General features: G+C 40.6%; 1 long non-coding RNA gene across 1 annotated transcript in view; it reads left to right on the top strand.

Moving 5' to 3' along the window:
* The window catches only part of LOC142830658 (uncharacterized), a 151,438-nt gene extending 138,059 nt beyond the window's left edge, over positions 1-13,379 (top strand). The window contains exons 2-3 of the long non-coding RNA XR_012906098.1: positions 12,267-12,347; positions 12,626-13,379. This is a non-coding gene — a long non-coding RNA (uncharacterized LOC142830658). The remainder of the gene's footprint in view (positions 1-12,266; positions 12,348-12,625) is intronic.
* The last annotated feature ends 616 nt before the right edge of the window (positions 13,380-13,995 follow it).

Raw genomic sequence — 13,995 nt, 5'->3', positions numbered from 1 at the left:
AATGCTCAAGTCTTGCTTTGCTAATGAAAGAGCAGCTTTTGCCATCTAAACTGTGCCAGTGAAAAGTGATATGTTTATAAATAAGGAACAATTTAGTCATATGTAACCTGTGGTTGTTAAGGGTCCTGCGTTAAATCACACTTCCAATTGCATTGCTTGATCCAGTAACCCACAGGAGGGCTAATTTGTTGAGAATATAATGAAAAGGAGACAGGAGGGCTTTTTTTTTTCCAAGGGATTGTAGAATGCCAAGGTGTTTGAGGAGGTGTTTTTTGTCATTCATTGTTTATAATGTCTCTTGTGGCCAATGTGCTGTCCATATGCTATGCCTAACTAAGACTCTAAAGGGATTGTTATTTTTTACCTGTTGTAAGTAAAATAAAATGTCATCTCATCTGAAAATGTCTTAAAAGCTGGGGTACATCAATACAATCTTTCTAAACTACAGTACCAAGGAACATAGAACTGCCTGGTTAGCTAATCTATACAGCAGTTTATATAGAAAGAATATTGGCCCAGATCTCGCCAAGCTGTGATACATGATATGAGGACAAAGGGGCTATAAACTAAGTTTTCTGCTTTCTGATCTTAGGTCCAAATGAGTGTTAAAATGGCCCTTAACCTACTAGAACAAGGTAAAGGCATCTATAAGATAGAATGAAGTGAACTAGTCCCTGATGCCATAAAAGGGCCATAGAGAAGTCCTCCAAAGAGGCTAGCAAAGAAACCAGCCAATCAGCAGCCAGGAAGGCCTTTAAGATGAAGCTGCAGTACCAGAGTCAGCTTAATATCACTGAAGCCTTGAAGGAGTAAATATCGCGTGGCTGGCTGGCTGAGGGAGTAGCAGCACCTTGGAGAGCTCTGTGTGGCGAGCTCATATGGTCTGATATTGACTCTGAAATAAGTCCCTAAGGCAGCGGTTCCCAACCTTTTCCAGACGGGGACCCATTTCAACAATTCAGGAAGACTCGGTGACCCAGGGCAATTCAAAAAATGTATGAATGGCTCCTTAAGAGCCACCTGGGGAGACACCTGGCAACACTTTTGAAATGTAATGGCGACCCATATTTGGGTCCCGACCTATAGGTTGGGAAACCCTGCCCTAAGGTAAGGGCAAGGAACTCATCTCCCAGAGGGGAACCATGGAGGCACTACTTTCTATCCAAGTGGGGAAACAAACTGAGACACCAGAGGGCACTGAGATGGGGCCCTGTTAGGCATGTAACTCAGAAGGGGTTGTGATTCACATAGAGTATGAAAGGCTGAATAGCCAAAAAAGGCTGATTAAACAGAGGCAGTGCAGGCACGTGCACTCAGCCAGATAGGGGCACTCATGGGAGGTGAGTGCCACCATGTTATAGATGCTCAGACAGACCCTTAGGACGGGATAGGCAATAAGCATCCCATGGATCAGATGCAGTTCTGCAGGGTTAGCCCCTGCTGGGTCACCAGACACTATATTTACCTGAGCATCCACAAGTACTGCCACTTGTGGCTCCTGTCGCTTATTGCCCACCCCTGCTCTAGGAGTTGTTCTGCTGGTTGGGGATCACACTGGTTCTGCTCCCAGATATTCCTGTGGCTCACCTTGGAATGTTCCCATTGCCAGCACCTCTATGCCATCTGCTTTTCTGCCATCTCAAGGCATGCACTAGCTGTCTTTTAGAACAGCTTTCTGCCCTGTTAACACTGCCAGAAAAACAAAAAGGAGACCGAGCTGGGGCCAAAAGTTGGTGCATCATATTGCAGGATATTTTCACACTAACATCTACCTGGCATAAATATAGCACCTTTTATTGGAAGATCTGTGAGGACTTTGCAAAGATAAGCAAAAAAAATCTTCTAAGGTAGGAATTACCCAAACTCAAATGTCTAAGCCTCTGAGTCCATCACATTAGCCTTTGCAGGGAAATATATGTGATCACCCACGCAACACCACCACTGCTCCAACAGTCAGTTCCTTTTTGTCTGTACTCCGAGAAGGAGCACTTTTGGATGGTGCAACCAGTTTCCCATATGTGCAGCAACATGTCTCTGTTTTGATGACTAATTGGCTCCTCTCACCACAGATTAATTCTTCTCCACCATAGCATTGCCTCCATTGTAGTTATTTGAAATAACAGGTAAATCTTTTTGTGAACTAGCTTTGTTAGCAACATCATAGCCTGCCGCAGGGGACACACTAAGGTCTTGAGCCCCACAGTTTCTATTGTATCTGAGAGATTCTGTTGGCTCTTGTTCCTGATGTTTGTAAATGTTGTGTGCCTTTGTTATCTCGTCTATTTATTTCTCTATTACCATCCACTTGGGTCTTAGAGGAATGAAGAAAAATACTTGTATTCTGTGTCTTGGAACAGATCAGAAAGGACTTCCTTAGAAACTCTGCTAAGAATGACCTTGAGCCCTCCCAGTGTCTTTGAAACATTTTGCCAAAGGACATGCCAAAGGAGATGCCAATTCAAATGGAAATATTTTGTAAAATAGTACAATGAGAATCCTTTTACCTATCCCCCCAAAAGCTCCTCTTCGCATGGGCCATAAGCATTACCCAGAGTTAACTTGGAATCTGCAAGTATTATTGAAAAAACTCTGTAGTCTCCAACAGAAGCATCTCAATATGCTGTCTGATAGCATCTCTCATTACTATTCCGGTGGCCCATGACTCCAGGGGCACATCAAGGACATTCAGCATAAGATAAATAGGAAACTGCAGCAAACTCAGGCTTTTCGCATAGGAGGTTTGCATGGAATCCTTTGCACATAGGCTGTGTCTAGACTACATCCCTCTGCCGGCAGATGGATATAAATGAAGCACTTTGAAAGTGCACATGAAGTGGAGATTTAAATATCCCACGCTTCATTTGCATAATCACGTAATGGCGCTCTTTTGAAAAAGAGCATTTTGAAACTGAAACCGCAGTCTAGACACGGTCCTTTCGAAAATAGTGTGCTTTTTTGAAAGATCCTGTAAACTAAAAATGAGGTTTATGGGCTCTTTTGAAAAAGTGCCCCGTTTTCGAAAGAACCGTGTCTAGACTGCGGTTTCAGTTTCAAAATAGCACTTTTTCGAAAGAGAGCCATTATGTGATTATGCAAATAAAGCATGGGATATTTAAATCCCTGCTTCATTTGCACTTTCGAATTGCTTCATTTACATCCTTCTGCTGGCAGAGGGATATAGTCTAGACACACATATGCACTAAGGGTATGTCTATGAGGCGTATGAGGACTATAGTAGAACAGCTAGATCACCATAGCTATGGTGATGTGACAGTAGCTTGGTCAGTGGACCTTTTCCCATAAACCTACTTCTGAGTACACTGTGATTGGGGATTCAATCTGCATTGCTACATAGATCGAGATGTGGGTTTTTGACAACCTGGACAGACTAAATTTTAAGAGTAGGCCAGGTTTAGGTAGTAAAGGCTATATTTGACCTGAAGGCAGCAATCAAAATAGTCAGTCTTCCCTGGCCTGGTAACATTGACAAAAATCCTCTTCCCCTCAGACATATTTGCATTGTTTAGTTGGTTTGGTTTAATGGTGTGGTGGTGTGTTTGGTGAGGGGTTTTGTTTGTTTTGTTTTGTTTTTATAAAGGGGATTCACTTTTTCTTGCCTCTCACACTATTTTATTGTATTACAGAGACATTCCTGAGCCTCCTAGTTTCCAAGAGTGTAATCTCCTGTTATATGAATCTTTGGAGAAGAAAAAATGATTTACCTGTAATTGCTGTTCTCAGAAAACCACCATATATGCTACAGTAGATGAACATCCCTTCATCTTTCTCCCCAATGAAAGGAAAGCTCTGTAATCTTTTTTACCAATACATTGTTAAATTAAATTTTTGGACTTAGGAAATGAACCCCCTTCCTCTTATCTGAAAAGAATGGGAGGCTGGAGCAGCAGTAAATTGCGTTTGTTATGCAGTAGTGATTAGTTGTTTGGCCAGATACCTCATGTTGTCCCATTTTAGCTGTTGATAGAAGTGTATAATAATAATGATCTGTTACAACATGTATCTTCAGGTCATTTTCTGTCTATGCCCCTCAAAAAGACAAGGTACCTGGCATAGAGAATAGTAAGTGATTTGCCCAGTACAGTCAGTGGCAGAGTCATACAATTTGGGCTTTCTAACCCCCAGTCCTAGTTCTTAACATACACCACACTACCCTCATGTAGATGTTCCTTGCATTCTTTATTCATAAATAATGTTAGTTAGATGCTTACTGAATACTCAATTGTGTTTTTCATGGGTACTGGACTGCAGTGAGGAATATTCTTTCTCCCAGGCAAAGCTGATAACGAATGCAAAAAGGCAGTGCATCTCAATTCTCTGTCACTGCTGGCTTCTTGAACATGAGCTGACACACACCATGGACTTTGAAGATGCAATGATTGAATCTGTATAGAGTTTACGGGGGGAAAAGCCTTGGAATTCTATCATCAAACGTTGTCCTCAATAGTGATTAATACAGAACATTAGAACTCACCCTGGGTAGCATCTCATGGTTATATGTGTTAAAATGGTTATTGCTTTAAAATGCATTTTACAGGGGTTTTGTTTATAAATATTAATAGAACAGAGAAAACAATGTCAAAGGACAGTGTAATTGTACAGTATATAGTATAATTGATGCATAGTGACAGGGAAGGCAAAAGTGTGCCTTAGGATAAAATTTTCCCACTAAACTGAATAAATAATAGAAGATCCAAAAACAGTTGGAACATTGCTTACGATGGATATTTTATTTATATTCAAATACTCTCAATAAGGCTAATACATACAATGTTTTCAGAAACATCTGTTTCTCCCGCCCATTCTCCATAGCTATTTTGTTATCATCCATACAATCAGTAATTGTAATTATTTCCATTATCGTGTGCTCAGCTAAGAGTTTAGTTTCAGTAGATTAGATTGAATCCAGTTTGCTTTCATTATTTTCTATTTGTTCCACTTATTGCAAATTGTTCTCTTTCCTTGTAATTATTTTCCATTAAGCCCTTTGAATTCCATGAATCCTTTCTCAAAATACTCAGCAGTTCACATTTATAAACTAACTCCACTTTCATCAGGCTCCACGTTCCTATATTTTCACTACTGGATCCATCGTCTAAACCTTACACAGGTTTGACTCCTTTGACTTGTGGGCAAGTATCTGAAAACTGCTTTTCCTCTGCCAGCGCTCAATGGCAATAGGCTCATCTGTCCTTTAGATGCAGCTGTCCCAGTGGATGAAAAAATCTTCTTTGGAATCATCTTTTGTGGTCAGTGGTTCTCTGATCCACTATGTCTGGGCTGCCACTGATGTCTCAGATGACTCCTCATTTCTTAACCTCCTCAATGTAATGAAGGACAAGGTCAGACTGTTCAAGTCAGGGAAATCTAGTGGTTTCAAAAGAGAAATTTGAAATACTTTGTCTGCCCTGTCATTGGTAATTGAACTTCACCTGTGGTCATGTCCGGTGTTATTGCAAACTCAGCAAAAGGCAATAGTTTTCCTTGAACTGGGAGTCAATCAGGTTATCTCGTTTACCCTTTCCTTACCCAAAGTCTAAGCCATCCAACAAACTCAGAAAGTGGCCCCATTGAGTCTAACCACTATTACTAGGCTCTGTGCAATATGTGTGCCTGTTTTGTTCATGGAGAGTCTCATAGGTACTGACTTTTTATCCACTGGTAACTAAGGGCCTGTCTGCACTAGGAAATTATTTTGAAATAGCTAAATTCAAAATAAGAACTCCTGAAATACGTGTTTTGAAATAAGCTTATTTCCCCAGGAAAGCAGGAATACTGATTTTGAAATAATCAGCCTGTTATTTTGACACGGGCTTGGTAGTGTAGACACTCCAATTATTATTTCAAAATAAGGGGAATTATTTCAAAATAACTCCCTATTGTAGACCAGGGCAGAGTGTCTTCATGATAGAATGCCTTGAGGCAACAAGCATGTGGTAGGACCATTGCTGGCTGCAGTTTTTTCACCATGCTTCTCCAGCACTGGATTGTTGAAAGTCAGAAGCAGTTACGTTATTTCTCAACCCATCTATGCAATAGGGACAGAGGTAAATATTGATTATATAGCTATCTTAAAGGAACTCCAAAATATTCAGGTAGTTGGAGTTTTTGGAACCCTAATTCAGTTTTATGTATGAATTTTGGACTCAAGAATAAAATTAAATTTTGGATAATCACTAACATGAATAATTAGGATTCGAATAGCTTGTTTTGCTGGTAAATAATTACCTTCATCATGGAATGAGTGTCTGACTGGCCATGCCAGAGTGAGGGAGGCTCAGGGCAGGGGAGCCACATAGGCTGGCCCCACCAGCTTCCTCTTCTCCAAGTCTGGAGGTGGTGGGGCGGGCCGCACAGACTGGCACTCCACAGGCGCAATACAGAGGCCAAAGGAGGGGAACTGTGTAGGCCTTCCTGGCAGTGCTCCCTGGACTGGGCCCAGGGGAGGAAAAGAAGCTGTGCAGGGCACCCAGCGGACAGGTGTGCTGGACAGACAGGTAGTACTCAAGGGGCCTGGGCTATGGCTCCTCTGGATTATAGTGGGGACTTTTCTCCTCCCTCCCTACCTGGCAGGACCTTTTCTCCTGCTCCCCCTCATCTGGCAGAGGCCTTTGTCTGCCTTCTTCCCTGCACCCCTCCATACCTTCTCTCCCCCATCCAGCAGAGCCTTTTCCCCCATCTGGCAGGGGATTTTTCTCTGCCTCCAACCTAGCAGAGGCTTTCTTCTTCCTCCTCCTGCCCCCCACATCCAACTCTGACACTTGCAACCAAGGACCAGGGTCAGAGATTTGGGGCACGGAGGGCATGTACCTAGTCCAGTAACTAGCAAGAAGTTGAGCCCCAAACCCAATTCACCACTCTCTTCGGGTGCACCTACACAACACCCTAAACTCAAAATAAGATACACCAATTGAGCTATGTAAATTGCTAATCTTATTTTGAATTTATTTCAAAATAGCTTAGTTTGAAATTTGGCACATCTATACAGCACCAAATTTTGAAATAACCTGCTATTTTGAGACATCCCTTGACCCTCATGGAATGAGGGTTACCGGGATGCTGAAATAGTGCACCCGTTATTTCGAAACTAACAGGCAGCTCGTGTAGACGCAGTATCCCAAAAAAGCCATGCAGTGTAGACGTACCCTTAGTGCTGTGGCTTCCCCCAGTGGTCCCTCTGCAGTATAGCTCTCCCTCCATGCTCACTGCTCCACAGTGGTCATTCTGCAGTATAGTGTCCCTACAAATTGCCATGTCCCTTTCCATGTTACGGAAAACAGTTCCATTCCAAATACTTCCTATTTTCCTAGAACAGCTAAACCCTGAGCTTGCTTTAAGTTAGGAGAAGAGGAAGCTGTACATCAAATTTGATGGTCCTAGCTCTCGATATTTAGAAAGAATCTCTGAACAAATGGACTCTCAGAGAGACAGACAGATAGATGCACATTTCTAAAATATATACAGCGTGTAGTCAGCCTGTGGAACTCCTTGCCAGAGGAGGCTGTGAAGGCTAGGACTATAATAGAGTTTAAAGAGAAGCTAGATACTTTCATGGAGGTTAGGTCCATAAAAGGCTATTAGCCAGGGGCTAAAATCGTGTCCTTGGCCTCTGTTTGTCAGAGGCTGGAGAGGGATGGCAGGAGACAAATCGCTTGATCATTGTCTTCGGTCCACCCTCTCTGGGGCACCTGGTGCTAGCCACTGTTGGTAGACAGGTTACTGAGCTAGATGGACCTTTGGTCTGACCCAGTACGGCTGTTCTTATGTTCTTTTTATGTTCTTATAGCTAGATAACTCTGAAACCAGAAATTTTCAGAGCAGAAGAAACTTTTAAACACATAACCACTATACTTCTTTTAAAAAAAGATTATTACTATGATTTTCTCTATCCTTCTTCTGTTGCTGGAAGAATAACTTACTTCAAAATATGAAAAATTGACTGTAGCTGCAGGTCTAAAAATTGAACTTGCACAGTATTGGACTTCAAATTTGTATAGCACTGAGCACATTGCAACTGCTCACAGAAATAATCAATAAATAATAGTAATACAATATCAAGGAATTGGCAAGCATGTGTTAATAAGACCAAGTTACTACTATGTGGATCGAGGAACAGCTGTCCCTTAATGTCACGTAATTTTAACAATTGATTATTTATATGTTGGAAGAAACTTAAAATCAACTGCAACCAGGATTTTTTTTCATAGCATGACTTCAGATTTCAATAAAACCATACTATGAGAGAAAAGTGTTTTGCCAATGTTGTTTTCAGGTACCAGACATAAACATATTACCCTGGGAGTTTTCAAAGTAACAAAGAACAGCATGAGGTGGGCTAATTTACAAGTGTAGTTTATAAAGAAGGATTTTCAATTTATGTCCCATAAACTGTGCCACTTGGCAAAAATCAGAATAGATTAGAATGGGTTGGAGGAAATGTGTAAATTTCCATATATCTTTAAAGGGGAGGAAAGGGCAATTTAACTTTGAGAGTGCTCTAAGAGGGTTAATTCAGGAGAAACTCTGCAATTTATTCCTGCTCTCAGTAATGTTGGACCTTAGGGCTTGATGTAATGGAATGTGATTTAGAGTTCTGAATGTGCTAATTTTGTAATTCAGGTGTCCTGTGGAGAGGCTGTGTTCATGCCAGCTGTCTGGGGAATTAAATGCAGCTGATTTGTGTTGGGGAAAATGTGTAGTTTTCTTCAGGCCTAAACTGTTGTAAAATTTAAACCAATCTGTTTTTCTCCCTATTTAATTCAAAGTAGGGGATACAGGTAGGCCCGAGGGGAATCAGAGTACTTCCACCCTACTTGTTGCTATTTTATATAGAAAATTTGAAAGTTGTGCTTTTGCTAACATATATTATGATCTGCATGAAAGCTGCTTATTCTTTTCATTATTACATTAATCTTGTTTTCTGCTTTGTTTTTGCCCTGGTTTCTGTGTACTGTATTAATGTGGACCCTCCATACAGATTCACTTTTTTCCCCAAATAAAATTTGTTAAATTTTTAACGCTGGCTTTTGGGCATATTGTGAGTATGAAGCGTTGTAGGGGCAAAAGATTAATTTTTCATAACAAACCGTTGTGTTAAATATTCATGTAATTTGTTTCCAGGAGAGATTCCTGAGGTGGGAAATTGGCTCCTAATGTTGATTCATACTGAAGAGTACAGGCAGTCCCTGGGTTACGTACAAGATAGGGACTGTAGGTTTGTTCTTAAGTTGAATTTGTATGTAAGTCAGAACTGGTGCATATTGTAGGGGAAACTCTAGCCAAACAGAGCTCAGTTTTATTCTCCCACACCTCACTTCCCTCAGTCCTTTATTCTCAAGCTGAGGTGTCTGCTGAGAAAAGCTGCTCTGCGTCTCCCTGGTCTGCTGGGGGGGCGCTAGCTTCGCATCTTCCTGGTCTGCTGGGGGGAAGCAGCTAGTGTGGGGTTGCCTCACTCCGTTTGTAAGTAGGGATCCGATGTAAGTCGGATCCATGTAACCCGGGGACTGCCTGTAGTTGTTGTAGAAAGGTGAGCTAAAAGTGTCTGGATACCAAAGGTGGCATGCTAAAACAGTAGCTTCACACATTTCAGTTTGCTAAATGAATAGTGTAACTTTATGTGAGGTTATTTTTATTTTATTTCTTTACTAGAAGATTTACCCAGCATTGCTCAGGTCCTTATCTCCATTCATTTTTGTTTTTTTGGAAAATAAAATGAAAATGTACATGCTACATTTAAATTATTGCTCTGGGCTGGGGGTGAGAGGTTTGATATTCAGGCTGCCCAGGAGAAAGAGGATTACACCAGCCCTCTCTCACCACAGCAGCTTGGGGCCACATGAGATGTGCCTCTCCATGGTTGCTGCAATTCCAGCAGGCACAGTCGGGGGAAAGGTGTATGTCTCCCAGCTGAAGTAGGTCCAGGTTTGTCTGTGCCCTGCACTCCTCAGCCAGAGTGAGGAATGCAGCAAAATGTGCATTTTCCCCTTGCTCCGTGACAAAGTAGACCAGTCAGCAATATCCCTATATGATATCCCCAGGGAGAGGGGAGCTGAAGGAGGCCTAAAGGGCACCTGGTGGGTGGGAGACATGGAGCTGTGGTAAGTCCCAGACAGAGGGGTGTACTCCCAGGCAGCCCCTTTCACCTGCCTGGTGATTGTCTTGGTTGGTTGGTTGGTTTTATGAGAAGCAATCCCATTCCAGGAGCATCCCATTTTTCTGGCACAAACAAACACTTACCTTGCTTTAAGTTCTGAGAAGAGGAAGCTGTATATGGAATTGGGTGGTTATAGCTTTTCTTGTTTAGGAGTAGTTAAGGAACAAACAGATAAACAGACAGACAGATAAACTCTCTCAAATATATAGACTAGCGGATGAGGCCTGCAGTTGACTGGGCAAAGTCATTTTGCATAGTTTACACTTATAGGAAAGTTCAAGAAATGAAATATATGTAATAGAATTTTGTATTAATATGCTTGCTTCCCGCGGCTCCCCTTGGCTGCAAACAGCAAACCACAGCCAATGGGACCCCCAAGCTCCATGACTGTGGAGTTAGTAAGTAAACAAACTGGAGTGGCCTGGTAGCAGCTTTCTCAAAATTGGTCCATGGACCACTTTGAGAAACACTGATTTAAACCACTCAGCATATTCCAGTGTAAAAAAGTAATGTGTTCTGCTAATTTAAGTGGCAGTATTGTTTATGCAAAATTTAGCCTAGAGGTAATCGTGAAGTATGACTTTATTTTGCAAAAACAAATCCACAAACAAACTCTTCAAAATATATAATAAATTTCAAAATATTGCAAAATGTGGTTCTTAGAAACACTGAGCCAGTGGAACTCTAGTGGTGCTATACTAATTTCCACGAGCTGAAGATCTGGCCTTCCATATTTTGAAAGGAAAAGGACCCCCTGTCACTCGTTTTATAAATTACTATGAAACTGGGCAGACCATTGGCTCTCAATCTTTTCAGACACCTGTTCCCCTTTCAGGAGTCTGATTTGTCTTGCATACACACAAGTTTCACCTCCCTTAACTACTTGCTTACAAAATCAGGTATAAAAATACAAAAGTGACATATCAAGCTTACTGAAAAATTGCTTACTTTCTCGTTGTTTACCATATCATTATACAATAAATAGATTGGAATATAAATATTATATTTCCATTTCAGTGTATAGTATATAGAACTCCATAAATAAGTCATTGTCTCTATGAAGTTTTAGTAATGACTAACGTCTCTACTGTTCTTTGTATAGTCTATTTAAAACTAGACAAATAAGTAAATGTTTGTGTACCCCCTGGAAGACCTCTGAGTAACCCCAAAAGTACATATACCTCTTGTTGAGAACCACTCAGATGCACAAGGTGGGTAAGGCACTATCTTTTATTGGACCAACTTTTGTTGGTGTGAGAGAAGCTTTTGACCTACACAAAGCTCTTCCTCAAGTCAGGGCTAGTCTACACTACATTCGTGTAAGGCAGCTTATGTCACAATGCAGTTCCAGTGCAGACACTGCTTACGTTGGCTGTTGCTTCCTTCCAGAAGCCAACCTACAATGCCTCACACTGACAGCTAATTCCGTGCAAACTGTCCTGATGAGGATGTGCACGGCCAACACAAGCAGCTTGGTGTGACCTTATAAACCTGATTACATTACTGCAGTGGTTGTACATCTACATAGTCAAATTAATTTTGTAGTGTGGACTTGCCCCCAGAGTGTCACAACTAAATGCAAGGTTAAACAGTTTAGTGTAAATGGTTAGCTCACATTTTAAGAGATCGTTCAATGTAAAGTGGTCTGTTAATGCCCTTGTAGCATGGGACAAAAGCGAGGAAGTAGTGGGTTACAGATTCTTGTAATAAGTCATAACTCTAGTGTCTCAGTTCAATCCATGATTTTTAGTGCCTAGCAAAGTTACAGATTTAATCACTTACACTTGTCTTTTGAAAGTTCTGTGCAGGTTACCTATGAGGATGAGGATTACTTAGAGAAAAGTGTTCACCCACAGGCAATATGGTGCTTTTGTCTTTTATCATTTTTCTGTGTCAGTTCCTTCAACATCATAGCGATAGTCTGGTTTCACCCACATAACTGTTATTGAGACATGTAATGCAGTGGATGAGAAACACCACGTGTTGTGATAGGCATGGATAGTACTCATGGAGGATGAAAGGCGTGTTTTGAAGCAGATTGATCTTTATAGCAATGGAGATATGTCAGCAGATTGTGTATTTTTTGTTCCGGCAGAACCTGGTGCCAGTTTGAGTTATTGTGTCCTGGTTTGTGGGGAGCTTGGTCGCATTATCTCACCATACCACTGATTCACTGGTAGGTTAACTTTCTCCAAACCAAACCAATTATATTACTGTTACCGGTTTTCTTCCTAAAATAGCTGCCCTGGAAAACATTTTTTAAGATGATGGTACAAGAAGAGATGAGAAGCCATCTTTTTATTTAGGAGAGTGTTTTAACATATTCCATCAAGAATGCTGCATTTTGAAATACAAGTGTTGTGCTTTTATTCCCTCATCAATATCCATAGAGATTTTACCAAATGTTGACTTTATGGAGATAAGTACTGTATAGGTAATATATTATTTTTACAGGTCCATTCATGTTAACAAAATGAGAGAGACAGAAACCCCCACAGAAGTTAATCATGCCAAAGCCTTCACCAGACTACCAGGGTCTTCTGACTAGAAGTATAAAAATTTGTCTATTCAGATCACCACAGCCTGAGTACTTCAGATGCAACATTCTACGTATCTACGTATTTTCATATGGGAACAGTCTGTACTCATTGGCTTTGCTAGTGGCAGGATGTTATTTTTGCAATATAAGGGAACTATGAAGGCTGAATCATATGGAATAATCAGATTACCTTATGTTTCTCATGGCAATGTTAAAATAAGCATTTAGGTTTATACATTTAGCTTTTACACTGATTGTATTTCAATACTTTCTGCACTTTCTGCTATGTTTTTAATCATGTCATGATTTAATTTGGATGACATCAAGCTACCTGTGATGTATGTATTAATGTATGTATGTATGTATTAATTCTTTGCTAAGATTCAACAGACAAAAGTTTGTTATTGAGTCTGTAATGCCTGACATAGGCAGCTAGTTTCATAAGGGATAAAATAAAACCTGAATGGTGACCTTAATGGAAATCAAAATTGTTTAAAATTGCAAATATGTTTTTAATCAGAGTAAGCATGAGTTCAATCAATGATTGCTGTCTCACTTGATTCAGCTTCAGGGCTGTGTTTATTAACACATTTAGTTCCTGCCTTTATTCCTGTTCAAAGCACAACTTTGGAGGAACTCACCCATTTCCTTTCATACCTCCTGTTATTGTGAAACTGGATTTTAAATAAAAATCTGAATTTAATTCCAAACTGTTTACTTCTTCCATCTTTGTAAAGGTGTCCAGTGAGAGAGTTGGAGCAAGGCTAGCCTTGACAGTCTGTTTTTAACCGTATATGCCTTCAAAATTCCTTTCATATCTCTTTTTAGGAATGGACACCCTTGAATAAATCTCTAACATCTATTTATCTCCTCAGGATCCTGATCTGGCAGCCACTATAATGTCTATAAGAAATGGATCAACAAGTCTGAAGGGTAGTCAAAAATTGCTGATACTATCATTTAGGCTAAAAACCATGAATTATTTGGACCTCTCATGTTTTGAATCTATGACTTGATTGAAAATCCATTGAAGTCACTGGAAAGACTCCCACTGGCTTTAATGGGATTTAAGTATCACAAACTAATAGAATCATAGAAGTGTAGGATTGGAAGGGGCCTCAGTAGTCCAGTCTCTTGCACTCAAGACAGGACTAAGTAATAATTAGACCATTCCTAACCAGTGTTTATTTAACCTGTTTCTAAAAACCACCATTGACAGAAATCCCACAGCCTCCCTAGGCAATTTATTCCAATGGTAGACCCCCCTCTATCAGGCAGTTTTTCC

Source organism: Pelodiscus sinensis, chromosome 9 (assembly GCF_049634645.1).
Source record: "Pelodiscus sinensis isolate JC-2024 chromosome 9, ASM4963464v1, whole genome shotgun sequence".
NCBI lineage: Eukaryota > Metazoa > Chordata > Testudines > Trionychidae > Pelodiscus > Pelodiscus sinensis.
The sequence above is the reverse complement of the archived record's forward strand: the minus strand, read 5'-3'. Positions and strand labels throughout refer to the sequence as shown.